General features: G+C 43.4%; 1 pseudogene; it reads left to right on the plus strand.

Annotated features, from left to right (window-relative positions):
- Positions 1-680: 680 nt before the first annotated feature.
- Positions 681-3,671, plus strand: LOC149984583 (scavenger receptor cysteine-rich type 1 protein M130-like; annotated as a pseudogene).
- Positions 3,672-20,971: the final 17,300 nt, after the last annotated feature.

Raw genomic sequence — 20,971 nt, forward strand, 5'->3', positions numbered from 1 at the left:
ACAGTTTACAATCCAGTGTTACTCCAAGCAGTTTAGTCTCCTCAACCTGCTCAATTATCACATTTTTCATTACAAGATTTAGTTGAGGTTTTGGGTTTAGAGAATGATTTGTCCCAAATACAATGCGTAAAGTTTTTGAAATATTTAGGACTAACTTATTCCTTGCCACCCATTCGGAAACTAACTGCAGCTCTTTATTACAGTGGCATGTGAAAGTAATCATCCCCAGTGGCATTTTTCCTATTTTGTTGCCTTACAACCTGGAATTAAAATGTATTTGTATCATTTGATTTACCCAACATGCCTACCACTTTGAAAATGCAAAATATGTTTTCTTGTGAAACAAACAAGAAATAAGTGAAAACTTAATCATGCATACACTGTAACTATTCACCCCCCAAAAGTCAATACTTTGTAGAGCCACCTTTTGCAGCAATTACAGCTGCAAGTCTCTTGGGGTATGTCTCTAAAAGCTTGGCACATCTAGCCACTGGAATTTTTGCAAATTCTTCAAAGCAAAACTGCTCCAGCTGCTTCAAGATGGATGGGTTCCGCTGATGTACAGCAGTATTCAATTCATGCCATAGATTCTCAGTCGGATTGAGATCTGGGCTTTGACTAGGCCATTCCAATACATTTAAATGTTTCCCCTTAAACCACTTGAGTGTTGCTTTAGCAGTATGATTAAGGTCATTATCCTGCTGGAAGGTGATCCTCCGTCTCAGTCTCAAATCTCTGGAAGACTGAAACAGATTTACCTCAAGAATTACCCTGTTTTTAGCACCATCTATCATTCCTTCAATTTTGACCAGTTTCCCAGTCCCTGCTGATGACAAACATCCCCAAAGCATGATGCTGCCACCTCCATGCTTCACTGTGGGGATAGTGTTCTCGGAGTGATGAGAGGTGTTGGGTTGCGCCAGACATAGCGTTTTCCTTGATGACCAAAAAGCTCAATTTTAGTCTCTTCTGACCAGAGTATCTTCTTCAATATGTTTGGGGAGTCTCTCAAATGCCTTTTCGCGAACACCAAACATGTTTATTTCTTTCTTTAAGCAATGGCTTTTTCCGGCCACTCTTCTGTAAAGCCCAGCTCTGTGGAGTGTACGGCTTAAAAATTATCCTATGGACAGATACTCCAATCTTAGCTGTGGAGCTTTACAGCTCTTTCGGGGTTATCTTTGGCTTCATAGCAAAGGGGGTAAATACATAAGCACACACCAGGTTTTCGTTAGTTTTTTTATTTTTTGAAAAAAGTTTTTTTTTTTTCACACCAATTTGGACTATTTTGTGTATGTCAATGACATAAAATTCAAATAAAATTCCATTTAAATTGCAGATTGTAATGCAACAAAATAGAAAAAACGCCAAGGGGGATGAATACTTTTGCAAGGCACTGTAAGTGTTGCAATCATTTCAGTCACTGTGGCAGCTGACGTGTATAGTGTTGAGTCATCCGTATACATAGACTCACTGGCTTTACTCAAAGCCAGTGACACGTTGTTAGTGAAGATTGAAAAAAGTAAGTGGCCTAGACAGCTTCCTTGGGGAATTCCTGATTCTACCTGTATTTTGTTGGAAAGGCTTCTATTAAACTCCCAGTTAGACCAGTAACTCTTTATCAACAATATAGAATGGGGTGTAAAGCCATAACACATACGTTTTTCCAGAAACAGAATATAATCGACTGTAGTCTTACAAAACATCCCCCACTATATTTTAATCATACATTTTTCTCAGACAATCATTGATCATTTGTGTAAGTGCTGTGCTTGTTGAATGTCATTCCCTGTACGCGTGCTGAAAGTCTGTTGTCAATTTGTTCATTGTAAAATAGCATTGTATCTAGTCAAACACCATTTTTTTCCAAAAGTTTACAAAGGGTTGGTAACAGGCTGATAGCAGGCACATTTTTGCTTCCTTCCAGGCTTGAGGGCACACACTTTCTAGTACGCTTAAATTGAGATATGGCAAATAGGAGTGGCAATATCATCTGATATTATCGTCAGTAATTTTCCATCCAAGTTGTCAGACCCCGGTGGCTTATCATTGTTGATAGATAACAATAATTTTTAAACCTAAATCTTTGTTCATATGTCTATTGCTACTGTTGTCTTCTTCTCTCTTGTGTGTGCAGCCAATCCTGCAGTCAGACTAGTGAATGGGACAAGCTCCTGCTCTGGGAGAGTGGAGGTCTTCACCAAATCAGAGTGGAAGAGAGTGTGTGAGATCAACTGGGACATGAAAGATGGTATTGTGTAGACAGCTAGGCTGTGGCAACGCTATTGCGGTACCATACAGACCTGGACAGGAACATGGAGGAAAGAGTATCAGCACCGTGAAATGTTCTGGAAACGAGTATACCCTTGATGAGTGTCTACTCAATGCGTACACCAGTGTTATGATGCTTCTGTTGTCTGTTCAGGTACGATATTGTAAAAAACTTGTTGTTTTTGTTTAATTCAAAATGATTTACCATCAACAAAAGTGATGTAATGCTCCTCCATATATCTTTCTTCAGCCTTTGTGAGGCTTGTGGATGGTGCTCCTCTCTGCTTTGGGAGAGTGGAGGTGAAGTCCAATCAGTCCTGGGCCTCAGTGTGTGAAGCTGACTGACTGGCAGGATGCAGAGGTAGTCTGTCAAGAACTTGGCTGTGGGGCTACTTCAGCTCTACGGGGGGGGGGGGGGGGGGGGGGGGTAAATTGAGAAGGGGAGCGTCTATTCTTGGCTAAAGAGTTCCAGTGTAAAGGTAATGAGTCCCTTCTCCTGGACTGTGACACATTGTTCAGAAAAGAGCACACTTGCACACCCGGAAATGATGTTGGACTCACTTGCATAGGTAGAAGATCCTTTGAAACAAATGCTGCAATGTCAGTGTCAATGTATTTTCTATTCCCGACAATATGTGTCAATACTCTCTATCTCTCTCTCTCTCATTCTTTCTCTCTCAAGACAGAACACGGCTGTTACAGGTAGGAGGCCGATGTGAAGGGGCGATGCAGCTGTATCTGTTTGGTGACTGGGTGACATTGATGGACACTGAATTGGACATTACACAGGCAGCAGTGGTCTGTTGACAGCTTGGCTGTGGCTTGGCTATTTCAGCACCAGGTGGCTTTCTGTTTGAAAATGGTACTGGACAAGTGGTCCGTGGTTCCATTCCATGTAACGGATCGGAATGGTCACTATTTGAATGCCAACCAATATTTACATCTCCAACCATCTCCCGCTGCAATAATGCTGGGGTGATATTTTCAGGTAGAACCTGTGGGTAAAAATTATGCACAGTGTGTTGTGCTATTATTGAGTAGCTGTTTGTGAGAGGGACTTATCTCCTCTTTTTACAGATCTCCAGCAAAAACCTGATATCTCCCTGGCTGATTCAATGAGAGGGGTCCCAAGGGCCACCAAGGGCCAGAGGTGTTCAGTGGCCACTTCACCATCACCTGTTCCATTCAGCCACATTACCCAGGAGGCTCCTTCCTCTTTACATTCATTGGCTCCAACAGAACCCAGACCCAGCCAGCTGTCAATCACTCTTCTGCCTCTCTCTTCCCTGCTGGTGATTACTCCCATCAAGGGAACTACAGCTGTGTTTGAGATTTACATTTTCTCTTATCATTTCTCCTTTGAGATTGAGCTCCTATCCCTCACTGTCACAGGTAACTGAGAATGAATCACACTTACAAGTTGGCGTTCACACCTTTCCACCGATTGGTCTGTTAACTATCTGTCAATTACCTCATACAGCTTCCAGCAACAGAGTCACGATGGTGCTGCTGGAAATTATGACCATCACCACAGCCATCGTTATATACTCACTTATTTGCCTATATTTCACCAAGTAAGTGGACTCAAAACACATTCTCTTTTAATCTCTGGGATAGGCGTCCCGCTAGTGGGACAACTGTCGACAACTTTTGGTGAAATTGGAGGACATGCAATTCAAATAAATAATCATACAAATTATGGATATGAAACATTTTGGTGCATACATCGGTTAAAAGCTTAAATTCTTGTTAATCTAACTGAATTGTCCGATTTACATTAGGCTTTACTACAGTGAAAGCATGCCATCGGATTGTTTGAGGATAGCGCCCCACTTCAAAATATTGTTCAACCAGCACAGGCTTCATAAAATCACAAATAGCGTTTAAATATCCACTTACTTTTTGAAAATCTTCCTCTGATTTGCATTCCAAAGGGTCTCAGCTACAACATGCATGGTCGTTTTGTTAGATAAAATCCTTCTTTATATCCCAAAAAGTCTGTTTAGTTGGCGCTATCGATTTGAGTAATCCACTCGTTCAACATGCAGAGTACGGAATCCAAAAAGCTACCGCTAAACTTTGTTTAAAAAAGACCAACTACGTTTCTAACCAATCCTCAGGTACCCTAAAATGTAATTAAACTATAATATTTCATACGGAAAATAGTTTGTTCAATAGAAAAGCAGAATTTGCAGAAATGCCTCCTTTTCATCTCGCGCGCACAGACTGATTTCCAACTGTGCGTTCCTGTATCAAAACTCAGAATTCTTCCTCGTTTGGGTAGAAACAAGCCTGAAACCTTGAACAAAGACGGTTGACATGGTAGCTAGTGGTAGCCATAGAAATTGCAATCTGGGAGCTAGATTTAACATTGTCCTATACGTTATAATGGAACAGCATGGGATCTCAATTTGTTTTTATTTCCAGTTGGTTTTTCTTTGGCTTTTCTCCTACCTAATCCTATTGTGTTATAGCCTCATACATTATTTTAAAATTTCTACAAACTTCAAAGTCTTTTCTATCAAATAATACCGATTACATCCATATCCTGGCTTCTAGGTCTGAGTAACAGGCAGTTTACTTTGGGCACATCAGTCAGAAAGGAAGTGGAGAAAATAGGGGCCTAGCCTTATGAAGTAGTTAAGTACAGAGGTTAACCTGACACCTCACCAGCTGTTTCCTTAGCACTACACAACTGATTCAAATGATCAAGTCATCATCTAGCTTCAAGTGGTATTTATGTATTAATTTGTGATCTGGTAGTGTAAAAGTCTAATAGTGACATTATCTTCTATTGTTTGTCCTCATTTGTCTGTTTTTCAACATAAAGTAGTCTGTAGCCACTTAGTGTTGACACCAGGTGAGACTACACACACAGAGATTACTGTTGAACACTTTAACTACCTTAATTTCTCAATAATAGTCTCTCTCCTTCACTTCATCCTTCTCCCTAAATCCTCTAGGTTATATCAGCTGTGCAGGCGAACCCCTCCCACATCTGATTTGGCTGACACAGAGGACTTGGTCAGGTCAACAGGATGTACAGTATTATTAAAGAGATGCTTTACATTGAAATAGAGATATACAGTAGTAGTCCCAGAGTTAATGATCCATGGTCAGTTTTGCATTTCACCTCCTGATGATTAGGATTACTGACTGTGTTAGAATAAAAAAAAGCTTAATCATGCTCTCTCTCATCTGCAGGTATGTTTTGATGTGAGAGACCAAGCCAGTCCCATCATCGCAACCTCACCCGCTCTTAAGATAACCTTCGGGCCAACTGGGAGCCCATGGCTGGTTAGGAGACACTGCTAGAGACACTATGCAATTGTGATGAACTGAGAGACTATTAGGGTAGCACTGTAATTCATTAATCATGCTGTCTTCCCTGCTCCTCTGTTTTAGCTTTCCTTTTGTCTTCTATACCTCTCTCCCCACCTCCTCTTTCTTCTTATAATGCACACCATATGTGCATTGAAGTACAGATTGAACTTGTATTTATAATGCATGTATTATGTATTTATAACACCTGGATAATGAACTTTCAATAAAGGGTTTCTAACTCTCCACTGTTTAAAATGAAGCATATCATGAAATACTACACCTATCCTGTGTCCTCAGATTAATGCAGATGAAGGGATATGCATAGGATGTGTAGTGTACAGTTTGTTTTCTGTATATGAATTACAAATCAGCCTTTACTTAAATCCTGTTTCTAGTCTATTGCATAGTTACAATGTGTAATCATTATGTCCCAGGAGCAGTAAACACTGTTGAAGTGTATAATTGTAATACATACATGCAGACACAGCATCATTCAAAGAATTGAGTTTGATACACCTGGTATTGAGTATGACTGAAAAATAATGTCTCAGAGATTCATACCTGAACTGCACCTTTATTTGACAAGGAAGAGTACATGATCAGTGAAATTATTCAATGTACAGGCTACAATGTGGGGATCTCATGCATGGTAATAACTACAGTACATGTATATATATTATATTCTACTCAAGCCATATGCTTCATTAATGTCATTCAGACTTGAAGTCGACACAACTACTATGATAACTGAGGTTCATAGGTTCTGAACGAATATTCATACGAAACATTTTAGGTTCCATACACAGATCGGCTACATACTGTAGCTAGCTACACATCCATAAGCATAGTTATTTTTATCCTCCACTACACAATAAGCAAATAAACAGTTAGCTAGCTATGTTACTTCTGCTGCATTGCATGGCAAATATAAGCAAGGCAAGCTTACACAACTGTACATTCAATTTGCAGTAAATGGTTTAGCTAGCTAGATTCTTTACATCCACTGTTTCACAAGGCGGCCGCCTGGTTTGCTGGATCTCTCAGGAGTCCCTAAAACATTGAACAACACGAATTACAATTCATACTCATGTCAAAACAATAGCTACCTAGCTGGCTAATGTTAGCTAGTCAGCTAACTTGCTAAATAGCAATTTTCATAAATGAACTTTATGGCCCAAAAATATGCACAATTGTTTGTCTCTACATTAACATATTCCTCTCAATTGTACATTTTTAGCTTGACTCGTTATGATGTTATAATTACTTACATTTGCTTCCCCGTAATATTTTGTCAGCCGTCTTTGCTGAAGAAAGTCACCAGTGACGTATGGCTCGCATCATATTCGTCATTTGAACCACTCAAAATGATTGGTCATAAAAACCTTGGGACCCAAATGCATAATGAGTGCTCTAATAACTCCCCCTTGCGGTGGTCTGGAGCAATGAATCCGTGACACTGGATATCTCTAAGTCCCGCGGTGTAAGCTCGCAACTTTTAAAGGAGGAACCACTGTACATACTCCAGGTTCCGATGGTCGGGGAGGATGAGAAACGGGTCCGTGACACCCTCCAGCCAGTGCCAACTTCACTGCCATGAGCTCCTGATCACCGGCGTCATAGTTCCTTTCAGCAGGAGACAGCTTTTTAGGGTAGTAATGCACATGGTTCCAATTTTTGTGGATAACCTTGAAGTTGTGACAGGACGGCCCCACACCACTTCTGAGGCATCCACCTCCACCATGAAGGGCAGCGTAGGATCTGGGTGTTTTTGCAATGGGGCAGAGGTGAAACGTCCCTTCAGTAGGCAGAGTTGCTAATGAAGTTCCTATTGAAGCATCAGTAGGAGTTGGCAAACGCCAAAAACCGTTGTAGTCCTTTTATGGTGGTTTGGACTGGCCATGACCTGACTGCGTCTACCTTCCTCTGCGCAATAACCACTCCCTGCGGGCTAATCCGATATCCCAAGAAGGAGACGGCAGCATGATGTAACAGGCACAACTCCGCTTTGACATACAGATGGTTCTGCAGGAGGAGTTCCAGAATTACCCGAACGTGGGCGATGTGCTCCTCCAAGATGGCCCAATAGATCAGGATGTTGTCAATATACACAGCAATCTGACAACCAAGCATGTTCCGAGACCTCATTCCCAAATGCCTAGAACACTGACAGAGCATTGGCTCGTCCATAAGGCGTCACCAAGTACTCGTAGTGGCCAAATATCATGCTGAAAGCGGTCTTCCATTCATCGCCTTCCCGAATATAGATCAAATTGTAGACAAGTCCACCTTGGTAAAAAAAAAAAAGGGGGCCCCGCAAAGCATTTCAATGGCGGCCGGCACCAAGGGGGCTGTTGTACTTAGAGGTGATGGCATTGAGACCACTGTAGTCAATACATGGATGAAGACCACCCTCCTTCTTGGCCACGAAGAAGAAACATTCCGACGCAGAGAAGGTGGATGGGTGGATGAAACCCTGTTGGAGAGCCTCCTGGATGTACTCCTCCATAGCATCGGTTTCAGCCACCAACAGGGGGTAGAGGCGGCTGCGTGGCGGTGCAGTCTTAGCAGGTTGATGGCACAGTTCCAGGGGCTATGTGGAGGGAAACAGGTGGCGTGGGTCTTGGAGAAAACCTCCCGGAGATCCTGGTAAACCACCGGGATGGCAGCCTGGAGGGCAACCACAGGACTCTCAACCGACGTGAACCATAGGGTAAAAGCAGGAGGAAACCGACAACCGGATGCCCAGGACGTGATCTCCATCCTCGGCCAGGAGACGGATGACTTTGTGTACGGGTGCCTGGATGATGAGGAAGGGAAGGTTTTCTTGGTGCAGGGGTCCCACGGTGATGGTGAGTGGTTCTGTGATCTGTGTGATTGTCCCAGATCTCAGTGGTCAGGTATCCAGTGCTTGAACCGGAAACAGAGGAAAGCGGGTATGATAAGTTCAGGGAGGAGGCAAGGGCCTGGTCAATAAAATTCCCAGTGTCACTGGATAAACTCCCCGTGGCACTGGAGTCCACTAGAGCTGTAGAAACAACACGAGGGACAGCCAGCTAGTGAAATTGGTACTAAAAAGGGTGTGGTAGAGAGTGATGATGGAATACTCACACCTACCTCAGGAAACAGATGATCACAGGGCCATCCCTCTGCTCTAGTAGCTCCCGGGTTGGGACGTAGTGGACACTCTTAAAGCTGGTGCTTGCCCACAATAGCTTGTGCTTGACCACAATAGGGACAGAGCCCCAGCTGTCTCTGACAGCATCGCTCAGCCATGGCGAGGTGTGTGGCCCCTTCCTCCAAGGGTTCAGACTGACTCAGATTGGTCAACGAAGTAGGGAGAGAGGCAATTGGAGTGCTGATGCTTCCGAAGATTATCTAGATGGATGGCCATCGCAATAAATGCGTCCAACGAGAGGGTGGGGTGGGGCTGCTGCTTCTATTCTGTGAGGTAGTATTCTGTAACGAAGATGTAGGAGATAGGAAGCAGGTGTAGTCAGTGAGTTTAATAGGAACGAACATGGAGTGAATACAAAAACAGGAGTAGCATCTAAATATGAAAACAGGAAACAATACTACATAATGGGTGATACAACAGAGTGCTAGATAAAGGGGAAGTAATCAGGGAGTGATTGAGTCCAGGTGTGCCTCATGGTGGGGTGCAGGTGTGCGTAATGACGCTTGCCAGGTCTGGTGGTTAGTAGACCGGCGACGTTGAGCGCTGGAGCGGGAGTAGACATGACAGATGAGGGAAAAAAACAATTAAATACATTTTAGAGTAAGACTGAAATATGGAAAATGTCAAGGGGTCTGAATACTTTCCGAAAGCACTGTATGTAAAGTAACCATAATTTGAGATGTTACTATTCAATTCAAGCAACATTCACCTGGCCATGCTCATGGGAGTGTGTGGCTATTTGTTTGTGTGCTTACAGTGCGTTTGGAAAGTATTCAGACCTCTTGACATTTTGTTACGTTACAGCCTTATTCTAAAATTGATACATCCCCCCCTCCCACAATAATGATAAAGCAAAAACAAGATACATTTTTTTTGTCAATTTTGGTAAAAAATAAAAAATATCACATTGACATAAGTATTCAGACCCATTACTCAGTACTTTGTTGAAGCTCCGTTGACAGCGATTACAGTCTCTAGTCTTCTTGGGTATGACGCTACAAGCTTGGTACACCTGTATTTGGGGAGTTTCTCCCATTCTTCTCTGCAGAGCCTCTCAAGAAATGACAGTTTGGATGTGGAGCGTTGCTGCATAGCTATTTTCAGGTCTCTCCAGAATTTAATGATCAAGTCTGGGCTCTGGCTGGGCCACTCAAGGCCATTCAGAGACTTGTCCCTAAGCCACTCCTGTGTTTTCTTGGCTGTGTGCTTAGTGTGGTTGTACAGTTAGAAGGGAGACCAGAGAATCTTGTTTCTCATGGTCTGAATCTTAAGGTGCCTTTTGTCAAAATCCAAGTGGGCTGTCATGTGTCTTTTACTGAGGAGTGGTATCCGTTTGGCCACTATACTATAAAGGCCTGATTGGTGGATTTCTACAGAGATGGTCCTTCTGGAATGTACCATGTGCACAGAGGAACTCTAGAGCTCTGTCAGACTGTCCATCGGGTTCTTGGTCACTTGCCTTCCCTTCTCCCCCGATTGCTCGGTTTAGCTAGGCAGGCAGCTCTAGAAAGAGTCTTGGTGGTTCTAAACTTCTTCAATTTAAGAATTATGGAAGCCACTGTGTTCTTGGGGACCTTCAATGTTACAGATTTTTTTTGTTGGTACCCTTCCCCAGGTTTGTGCCTCGGCACAATCCTGTCTCGGAGATCTACGGACAATTCCTTCGACATCATGACTTTGTTTTTGCTCTGACATGCACTGTCAACTGTGGGATCTTATATAGACAAGTGTGTGCCATTCCAAATCATGTCCAATAAATTTAATTTACCAAAGGCGGACTCCAATCAAGTTGTAGAAACAACAAGGAGGATCAATAGAAACAGGATGCACCAGAGCTGAATTTCGAGTCTCATTCCAAATGGTCTGAATACTTATGTAAATAAGGTGTGTTTTTTTCTTTTAATACATTTGCAAAAATTTCTAAAACCCTGTTTTCACTTTGTCATTATGGGATATTATGTGCAGATTGCTGAGGATTTTGATTTATTTAATCAATTTTAGAATAACGCTGTAATGTAAAATGTAGAAAAAGTCAAGGGGTCTGAATACTTTCCAAAGGCACTGTATGTGTGTGCATATGTGCGTGTGTTGGCGTTGTGTGTGTGAGTGTGTTGTGTTTTGTATGTGTGTGCGTGGCCGTGTGTGTGAAGCCTGACTCTTGACCCCGCAGGGCTGAGTCAGAGGTTGTCCATCTGGGGTGACAAACGGGACAGTTGGCACAACTCAATCGGATGCAATTACTACAGTGGGTTTTACCCCCGTCACTGACTGTGTGGGGCCAAGAGACCAGTGTTTCGAATAATAGACAAGTCAGTTCTCTCACAGGGGAGCAGGCTTCTAAGTTTAAAGTGCCGACCCTGATCCCAATGCATCTGTGGGGAAGCGGGAGAACCAAAACCGCTGTGTTTTTAGTTAAGTCATTAGGAGACATTGACACCCGTGATTATCAGTAAGCTCTGTGCTAGTTCCCTTTAAAGGAACTAGCACAGATTAATGTGATATTTTGTTCCTGACAGGAACAGGCCAGTTGATTAGAATATATCATGGCATATTAAATGGCTCTCTTTTTTTGGGGTTGAATTTGACCCCTTTTTCATGGTATCCAATTGTTTTAGTAGCTACTATCTTGTCTCATCGCTACAACTCCCGAACGGGCTCGGGAGAGACAAAAGTTGAAAGTCATGCATTCTCCGATACACAACCCAACCAAGCTGCACTGCTTCTTAACACATCCAACCCGGAAGCCAGCCGCACCAATGTGTCGGAGGAAACACTGTGCACCTGGCAACCTTGGTTAGCGTGCACTGCGCCTGGCCTGCCACAGGAGTCGCTGGTGCGCGATGAGACAAGTATATCCCTACCGGCCAAACCCACCCTAACCCGGACGACGCTAGGCCAATTGTGCGTTGCCCCACGGACCTCATGGTCGCGGCCGGTTACGACAGAGCCTGGGCGCAAACTCAGTCTCTGGTGGCACAGCTGGCGCTGCAGTACACCACTGCGCCACCCGGGAGACCCCACAGAAAAATATTTTGATGTCAGATTATGCAGTAACTGCATTTTGCCTTTGCAGGGCAGAATACATTGATATGTTTTAGAAGTCATATCTGAAAAAAATAACTCAATATTGTTTCCTAATAAACAGTTTTATTTAACCCTTTGATGTGTCCGATCACATATTTGTGATCATTGTTGACTCGTCCCTGCTGCGTTCCATCACAAATATGTGATTGGAACAGTAGCAACATAATGTATGATGCAACAAACACATTTTAAAAGCATTGTTGTCCGAAAATAACTAAACAATGTTTTGTATTGAAATAAAAGGTCTTCACAAATGTATTCCTCAATTTGACCTTTTACTGTAAAAGATAAATGCAAACTTCATCATCCAAGCATATCACTGAAGACATCCACAGCTAAACTCATTCCATAAACCAGGCTAAATAACAGGTTGTGCTGTTTAAATTCCATAAGGAGCAGAAATAGGGGAAGGTATCGTTTGGGAATATGATGCAGGAAATATTACTAGTATAGGGGTTTTAGAAAAAAAGGGGGGGGCAAGCACAGGAGAAGATAATCATTTAGATACAAATATACCCCCTGGAAAGGGGGGTCTGAGTTGGTAACCTTGCGGTACCATATTTACAATCTGATGCAGCGTTCAAAACAATTTGGAAATCGGCGACTTCCGAGCGTTCAAGACAACTGGGAACTCTGGAAAAAAACTCGGACTGGGAAAAATCGTTGTGATTTGACATCCAACACGGAATTCCAACTCGGGAACTCTGGCCTCTTTCAAGAACTCTGACCTTCACTTAAGATCACTGACGTCATTATTTGACCACATCTTTTTCTGAGTTCCCAGTTGTCTTGAAAGCGTCGTAAGTCAGTCAAGAGAACCATCCCTTCACCTTGTTTTGTTATAGCATCTTTGGTCTGACAGACACTTGTGACAACCAGAACACATTGTATGATGTCAACAAACATTGCTCCCAAATAGCTTAGCACTAGCTCAAATCAGTCCATCCTTTAAGTATTTTACACAGTTCCGCCTCAATTCGGTCTTAAGTAGAAGAATTTGAAATTGTGTTTTTTACATTGGATAAAAGTAGAGACTCAGAGCTGGAAAATTGTATATCATACACTGCAGTTGAGGAAATGGGAAAACAATTCTACTTTGAAAGTTGATCTTTTAAACTCAATTTTGACAAAATGGCCCTTGAATGTTTTGGTACACCTACTGGAGAGCTCATCTTTCTCTACACCAATTCAGCATCTTTCACACCCTCTTAAGCCTTAGCCCCAGCCATCTCCTTAAGGATTCACATGTGAGACAATGTACTAAAGAACCAAAGATTAAGACTAAAGGCTGATTTATACTACAGGTGTGTTTGTAAATTCAAATCTGGAGTTCCAGAGAGCGTTTTGTTCTCGGAGCGTTCAGAGAACACACTGAACGCTCCTGGCCGATGAGTAGGGTTGATCCGAGCATTCTGACCTAACAGTAGTCAAGCACCCAAACTAACTGGCTAACGTTGGCTAGCTTGCTAGCTACTTCCAGACACAAATGGAAAAAAAACAGCTCACTCTGACCATTTTACTCATCCTAGCAGAGCTGGTAGGCTGGATATCCAGAGCTTTGGTGACTGCAACTGAAAATGACGACAATTTAATTATGCTTTTTTGTCAACATTTACTGACACCGGCCATATTCAACAGGTGTTGAGAGTTCGTAAATTTGTCAGTTATTCTGCGCTCTGACTGCATGTTTGTTTATTCCATGTGTAACTCTGTGTTGTTGTATGTGTCGAACTGCTTTGCTTTATCTTGGCCAGGTCGCAGTTGTAATTGAGGACTTCCTGGTTAAATAAGGTGAAAGTAAAAAAAAAAAAACTATAAAAAAAATGAATACAATTCACTGGCTCAATGCTAATCCTCAATGCTAAACACTAATTAGCTAATTGCAGCCTGTAACTGGAGCGTGATGATCTAGTTGTCTAGGTGTTATAATTATTCCAGCTCTGCCCAAACTTGAAAACGGCTTGCTCAACACGTGAAGGACGCAAAGGGACAACTCAATTCCTTTTTAGTGTTTTAATTATGGTTTTGATGCCATTTGTTGAATATGTTGAAACAGTTGATTTGTTGAATAGAGTAGTTGAATGACAGAGGAATAAGAAATAGTGAATAGGAATAGGTTGATAAACAGAGAATAAACATGCATTATTTTACACAATAAACAATGCATGACACAGCAACAAAGCATGGCTTTGAATAAAGTAAACGTTTAAACAATTTAATCTAGCACTTCATGCAATTACTTCTGCAGTCAGAAAATATCCACAAATAAGAAGTCACCACTCCTACCAGAGTTAAACATGTAAATTGTGCTAAGCACTGGATGCAACACAATAAATAATTCCAAACATTACATACCAGTTGCATCTTTAGGGTTGAACAATGAGCTGTTTGTATGTTGAGGACCCAAGCAAAGCTAAGCCCAAACATTTTATACCCATGCTTATCTGCCAGGTGCGCATGTAAAAGTAGTCCCTCCAGAAATCCTGGCTCAATTTTTTAGTTCCACTCGTGTTTTGGGGTTATCTGCCCTCTTGATGCCTGGAGTTCTTTAAAGGAAGAGCTGCCATTGTGCTCATGTTTTGAGTGTTCTGTTTTTTGACGCAACAATGACCTTTACCCGAAGGCCTGGACCTTTTTGGCACAGGCGGTAGTGTACTCACCGCATAACTGGTCAATAGTTAAAGCCTGACTTTGGCTGTCCCCTCTCGCACATGACCAGAGCCCTGAATGGGAGTGATCCGATGACCTTAGTTACAATGAAGACTGTGGGAGCCTTCCCTGCACCTCAGAGACCTTGTACTAACAATGCACTCTCTGCACATTACAGAGAGTTGAGCTCACACACACACCAAGCCATCTGGTGGCCCTAGCTCCTGCTTTCTCTCAGAACTGAAGCAGTATCACAAGCTCAACACATTCCCAGTACTAGGCCTACTTCTGTCTAAGAGGGTTTGGATACAGGCCGCTTTGAAATTTCACACAATATCCCTTTTATGGTTAGGGGTGAAACATCACTTAGTGGTGGAGACGCCTGATAATTAGACTCCATGGGTATTAGTTGATATAAAATAAATACAAACTTGGGCAAGAAATTAGCTAGTGCAATAACATGTGAAGGGATAAATTAAACATACAAAAACAATGGTCCCAGTATGTAACATATGTTGTGTTGTGTTGGTTGAGTATGTTTTGCTGGTGTTTTTCAGAACATAGTGAGTTCTAAAGCCCCATGTCCACTGGATAATTTGAGCCAAAATCGATCTGGCTCAAATGGAATTCTCAAATTCGAGCTGGGTCAAGGGAAACCCGGGCCACAGCAGCCAAGTTTCACAACTATGGCATCCTGAAAGTCAGTCTTCTCTTGAAAACCTCTGAAGCATCTGAACGGTTTGACCTACAAACTATTATGACCACTCTATGGTCCCCCACAAGCGTCACGGGACTCGTCTGAAGGTAAACAGGTATAGTAAAAATAATAATATGGAAGTTTGAAGGTAGTTTTGAGCCTACTGTGGCAAAGAAGGGGGTCGAGTGATAAATGGCAGATATGTGAGAGCAGAACTAATAAACGGGCTCTGCCCGATCACTAAAATGGCCACCCCTGTCAGAACTACAGATCACAAAATGGCTGACCGCCAAAACTACAAGTCCCAGAAGCAAGGGGAACCCTCAGAAGGTGGAGCCGACACACAGATAAAGGGTCAAGAAAAACCAGGAAGAGGGAGAGAGAGTGCTGGAAGGATCTATGAACAATAGAGAAAGAGACAATAGATATTGGCTAGATTTACCGTGTATGAGCTGGATTGTTTTGGACTTACCTGTTGGCGTTTGGACCTGGACCTACCGAGAACCCGATTCGTGTACCGAACCCTGCTATCCTTGACCTCGCCTACGGCCTGGGTGGACCAGGACGGAGAAACAAACACACAGGTACTGTCCTGTTCGAAAGAACTCTCATTCTTGGGTGATTTGGTGACAGTTTACCACTTAATTTGTGACAAACAACTTGTTTCTCCCCCAACAGCTTAGACTTTTTAAGAAGTTATCGGCGTAAGGTCATAATCGAAGTAAGCATACACTGATTAATCTTAGGGATAGGGTCTAGTTTCCTGAATTTCTGCCTGATTTACATGCCCAAAGTAAACTGCCTGTTACTCAGGCCCAGAAGCCAGGATATGCATATAATTGGTAGCATTGAATAGAAAACACTCTTAAAGGCTCTAAAACTGTTAACATAATGTCTGAGACTATAACAGAATTGATATGGCAGGCAATAATCTGAAGATAATCAGACTAAATATTTTTTTTTCAGCTACCAGGCTCTTATTATGGAGACTTAATGTTTCTATGTATCTCCGTCAGCCAGATTGCAATTCCTATGGCTTCCACTAGATGTCAACAGCCTTTATTCAAGGTTTCAGGCTTCTTTTTTTTGAAAAACGAACAACAAGCCTTCCAATTTCACCGGATGTAAAACACCTAGCCCTAAGAATTAAAACAGCTGGTTTTCTGAGTACTCCTTTGAAATATTAGAACATGCAAACAGCTTAAGCAGATAGGGTACTCCATAGGTGAAAATATTGCCTCTTGTTTGTAATCAGAGGTTATGGGAGATGGGGTGGGACAGAAGGTTGATAATGTTGGTTGTACCAAGGTTGGTGCCAGCTCTAGTCTAAATGTAGTGGTGAAAAAAAAAAATTATGTCAGGGAACCAGTGTGTTTCAGGGGGGATGGTTCAGAGGAATGCACAGTGCATGATTGGGAGGAGACCATGTTAGTGTACATGCAGAAGAAAGGCTATGGTGGGCAGGAGAGGTCAGATGAAGTTTTGGTTAAGCTGACGGGGAGGGCACGTGATGTGGTAAGAGTAAGCCTACGCAGTAACCCAGTTGACTTAAGCCAGGGCCCTAGACCGGTTTTTCACATTCTGAAGCATCACTTTAGCGACACAATCAACTCTGACATGCCCCTAGCTGATGTTTATTCTACGTTGCCAATGGAAGGGGAGACTCCATTTGATTACTGGATCAGACTGAACAGAGCCATAGAGGTGGCAAAGGACTGTTTGAAGAGGCAGAACAAGGAGCTAGACAGTCCATCACGTGTTCTGACTGTCATGTTCATCAAGCACTGTCCAAACCCAGAGCTGCCATTGATATTCATGTGCAAACCATTGCATGAGTGGACGGCCGCGGAGGTCCATGGCAGGCTGGAGGAGTACCAGAGGAAGTATAAGGCTCCACGTCCCTTGCGGCTGGCCCCACTGGTCACCACACTGACGCAGGAAGTAAGTAGGCCAGGTGTCGGCTGTTGCAAACTGCCCGGACCCCTTGCAGCAGCCCAAAAATGGCTCATCCGAGGCATTGGATCGTGTGATGGGCATGTTTGAACGGCTCTTGGAGCAGAGGCCACAGCAACCTGTAGGTGGCTATGATAACCGTTTCCAGAGGAGGCCCAGGAGAAGGGAGAACCCATCTTTGCAATGCAAAGTGTGTGGGGATGCGAATCACAGCACAATGGATCATTGTTATTCTAACCACCTAGGCCTCCTCTGTTATGCAGCTGGGCACACGCGTCAGGAATGTCCTCGCACTTCATCGGTAACTCCCGTCGCTCCATCAAGCGGCAACAAGTCACACCGGCAGGAAAACTAGCTGGCCCGCACGGGGTGGGGGGAAGTGCTGAGCCTTGTGAGGTGCCCCAATCCGATAGTGTTGTAGATTTAGAGTCAATATATTCAAGTGTTTGTGATGAAGTCAAGTCGAATGAAAAAGTAATTATGCAAAATACACAGAGAGTGGTCCACAACGATGAACTCTTCTATACTAGTGTGTTACTGGGGGATGTTATAGAGGTGAGCGCTATGATTGACAGCGGTTCTATGGCATGCACATTGAGCTCAACAGTGGTGCCACGCCTTGAGAAAGCAGGTGTGCTCAAGAGTGGCTGCCTCAGTCCGACTGAAGTGGTGTTGGTTGGCTGCGGGGGGGTTGAAGACCAAGCCTGTAGGTGTGTGCGAATTGAAACTGTCTGTGTATGGCAGCAGTGTCTCTGTCCCTGTTCTAGTAGTGGATGGCCAACGTGATGAGCTCATCCTAGGCAGCAACGTGATAAAACACCTCATCAGGGAGCTGAAGACGACCGGTGACTTCTGCGAGAAGATGTCATCATCTGAACACAATGGAGATGACAAACTGTCCCGTCTGCTGGCTAATGTAGAGAGATGGAAAGGGACAGAAGTGCCGGAAAGAGTGGGCATGGTAAGGCTGAAGCGGGCGGTCACATTGGAGCCCATGCAGGAACATTTAGTTTGGGGCCGGTTGTGTACGCCTCAAAATGTATCCGCGGGCAGTGCTGTCGTTATTGAGCCTACGAGGGCACGCTCAAGACCGAAAAACATTCTAGTGGGGAGAACAGTAGCGACATTGTGGAGCGTTGGCTGGGTCCCTGTCAAAGTTATCAATCACTCACCAAAGCCGATAACAGTGAGACGCAATGCCAAGATAGCGGACGTTTTTCCTTGCATGGCATTAGAGGACTTTGACACTGACTACATAGATGGGCCCACTGCCGGACCGGTCCCCCAGGTGCAGCAGGTACACAAAATGGATGACAATCAAGACTTTGACAATGGTAGTGGAGATAGCTTGACCGTTGACAGTGCCGTAAAAGTGAGATATTGCACGAGTTAGGGCTAGGTGACATTGAGTCGAAACAGTTGTCGCAACAGTGTAAGGCCAACAAACTAGATTGCGGGAAGGCTACTGGATATGTCCATCGCATCAGACTCAGTGACACTAAGCCTTTTAGGCTACCTTACCATAGGCTCTCCCCTAACCATTATGACAAGCTCAGGCAGGCCTTGGATGAGATGGAAGGGCGAGAGATAATCAGGAAATCCAGCAGTGAGTATGCCTCCCCGCTCGTGCTGGTCTGGAAGAAGTCTGGCGATCTGAGACTGTGTACAGACTTCCGATGGCTCAATGCTCGCACCGTAAAGGATGCTCACCCTCTACCTCACCAAGCTGATGCTCTGGCGGCCCTGGGTGGCAATGCCTTCTTCTCTACAATGGATTTGACCTCAAGCTACTACAATGTGGAGGTACATGAAGAAGACAAGAAGTTTACAGCCTTCACTTCTCCTTTTTTTTTATATGAATATAACCGTCTTCCACAAGGACTATGAAACAGCCCAGCTACATTCATGAGGATGATGTTGAGCATTTTTGGGGATCAACATTTTTCTTGCCTTCTATGCTACCTGGACGATGTGCTGGTTTTTGCCCCGACTGAAGAACTTGGATTGCAACGCTTGGAGTCAGTTTTTGAGCGTCTCAAGGCCCATAATCTGAAACTGTCTCCAAAGAAATGCCATTTCATGAAGAGGTCAGTGCGGTTCTTGGGGCATGTCATCAGTGAAGGAGGTGTGGCCACAGACCCAGAAAAAGTGAAGGCTATTGCAGAGATGACAAAGAAGGATCTCATGGAGGATATCACGGACGTGCCCTCCCAGGGGAAGATTCGGTCCATTCTCGGAATGATAGTCTATTACCAGTCATACGCTGGACCTAGTTTTGTCCCATGGAATAAATGTTGTGGATCTTAATGTTTTTCCTCATAATCCTGGACTATCGGACCACCATTTTATTACGCTTGCAATTGCAACAAATAATCTGCTCAGACCCCAACCAAGGATCATCAAAAGTCGTGCTATAAATTCACAGACAACACAAAGATTCCTTGATGTCCTTCCAGATTCCCTCTGTCTACCCAAGGACGCCAGAGGACAAAAATCAGTTAACCACCTAACTGAGGAACTCAATTTAACCTTGCGCAATACTCTAGATGCAGTTGCACCCCTAAAAACTAAAAACATTTCTCATAAGAAACTAGCTCCCTGGTACACAGAAAATACCCGAGCTCTGAAGCAAGCTTCCAGAAAATTGGAACGGAAATGGTGCCACACCAAACTGGAAGTCTTCCGACTAGCTTGGAAAGACAGTACTGTGCAGTACGGAAGAGCCCTTACTGCTGCTCGATCATCCTATTTTTCTAACTTAATTGAGGGAAATGAGAACAAGCCGAAATTCCTTTTTGATACTGTCGCAAAGCTAACTAAAAAGCAGCATTCCCCAAGAGAGGATGACTTTCACTTTAGCAGTGATAAATTCATGAACTTCTTTGAGGAAAAGATTATGATTATTAGAAAGCAAATTACGGACTCCTCCTTAAATCTGCGTATTCCTTCAAAGCTCAGTTGTCCTGAGTCTGCACAACTCTGCCAGGACCTAGGATCAAGAGAGACGCTCAAGTGTTTTAGTACTATATCTCTTGACACAATGATGAAAATAATCATGGCCTCTAAACCTTCAAGCTGCATACTGGACCCTATTCCAGCTAAAACTACTGAAAGAGCTGCTTCCTGTGCTTGGCCCTCCTATGTTGAACATAATAAACGGCTCTCTATCCACTGGATGTGTACCAAACTCACTAAAAGTGGCAGTAATAAAGCCTCTCTTGAAAAAGCCAAACCTTGACCCAGAAAATATAAAACACTATCGGCCTATATCGAATCTTCCATTCCTCTCAAAAATGTTAGAAAAGGCTGTTGCGCAACAACTCACTGCCTTCCTGAAGACAAACAATGTATTCAAACTGCTTCGCTCTGGTTTTAGACCCCATCATAGCACTGAGACGGCACTTGTGAAGGTGGTAAATTACATTTTAATGGCATCGGACCGAGGCTCTGCATCTGTCCTCGTGCTCCTAGACCTTAGTGCTGCTTTTGATACCATCGATCACCACATTCTTTTGGAGAGATTGGAAACCCAAATTGGTCTACACAGACAAGTTCTGGCCTGGTTTAGATCTTATCTGTCGGAAAGATATCAGTTTGTCTCTGTGAAATGTTTGTCCTCTGACAAATCAACTGTAAATCTCGGTGTTCCTCAAGGTTCCGTTTTAGGACCACTATTGTTTTCACTATATATTTTACCTCTTGGGGATGTTATTCGAAAACATAATGTTAACTTTCACTGCTATGCGGATGACACACAGCTGTACATTTCAATGAAACATGGTGAAGCCCCAAAATTGCCCTTGCTAGAAGCATGTGTT

This window comes from Oncorhynchus mykiss, chromosome 3, assembly GCF_057628025.1.
Source record: "Oncorhynchus mykiss isolate SJ-2025 chromosome 3, ASM5762802v1, whole genome shotgun sequence".
Taxonomy (NCBI): Eukaryota; Metazoa; Chordata; class Actinopteri; order Salmoniformes; family Salmonidae; genus Oncorhynchus; species Oncorhynchus mykiss.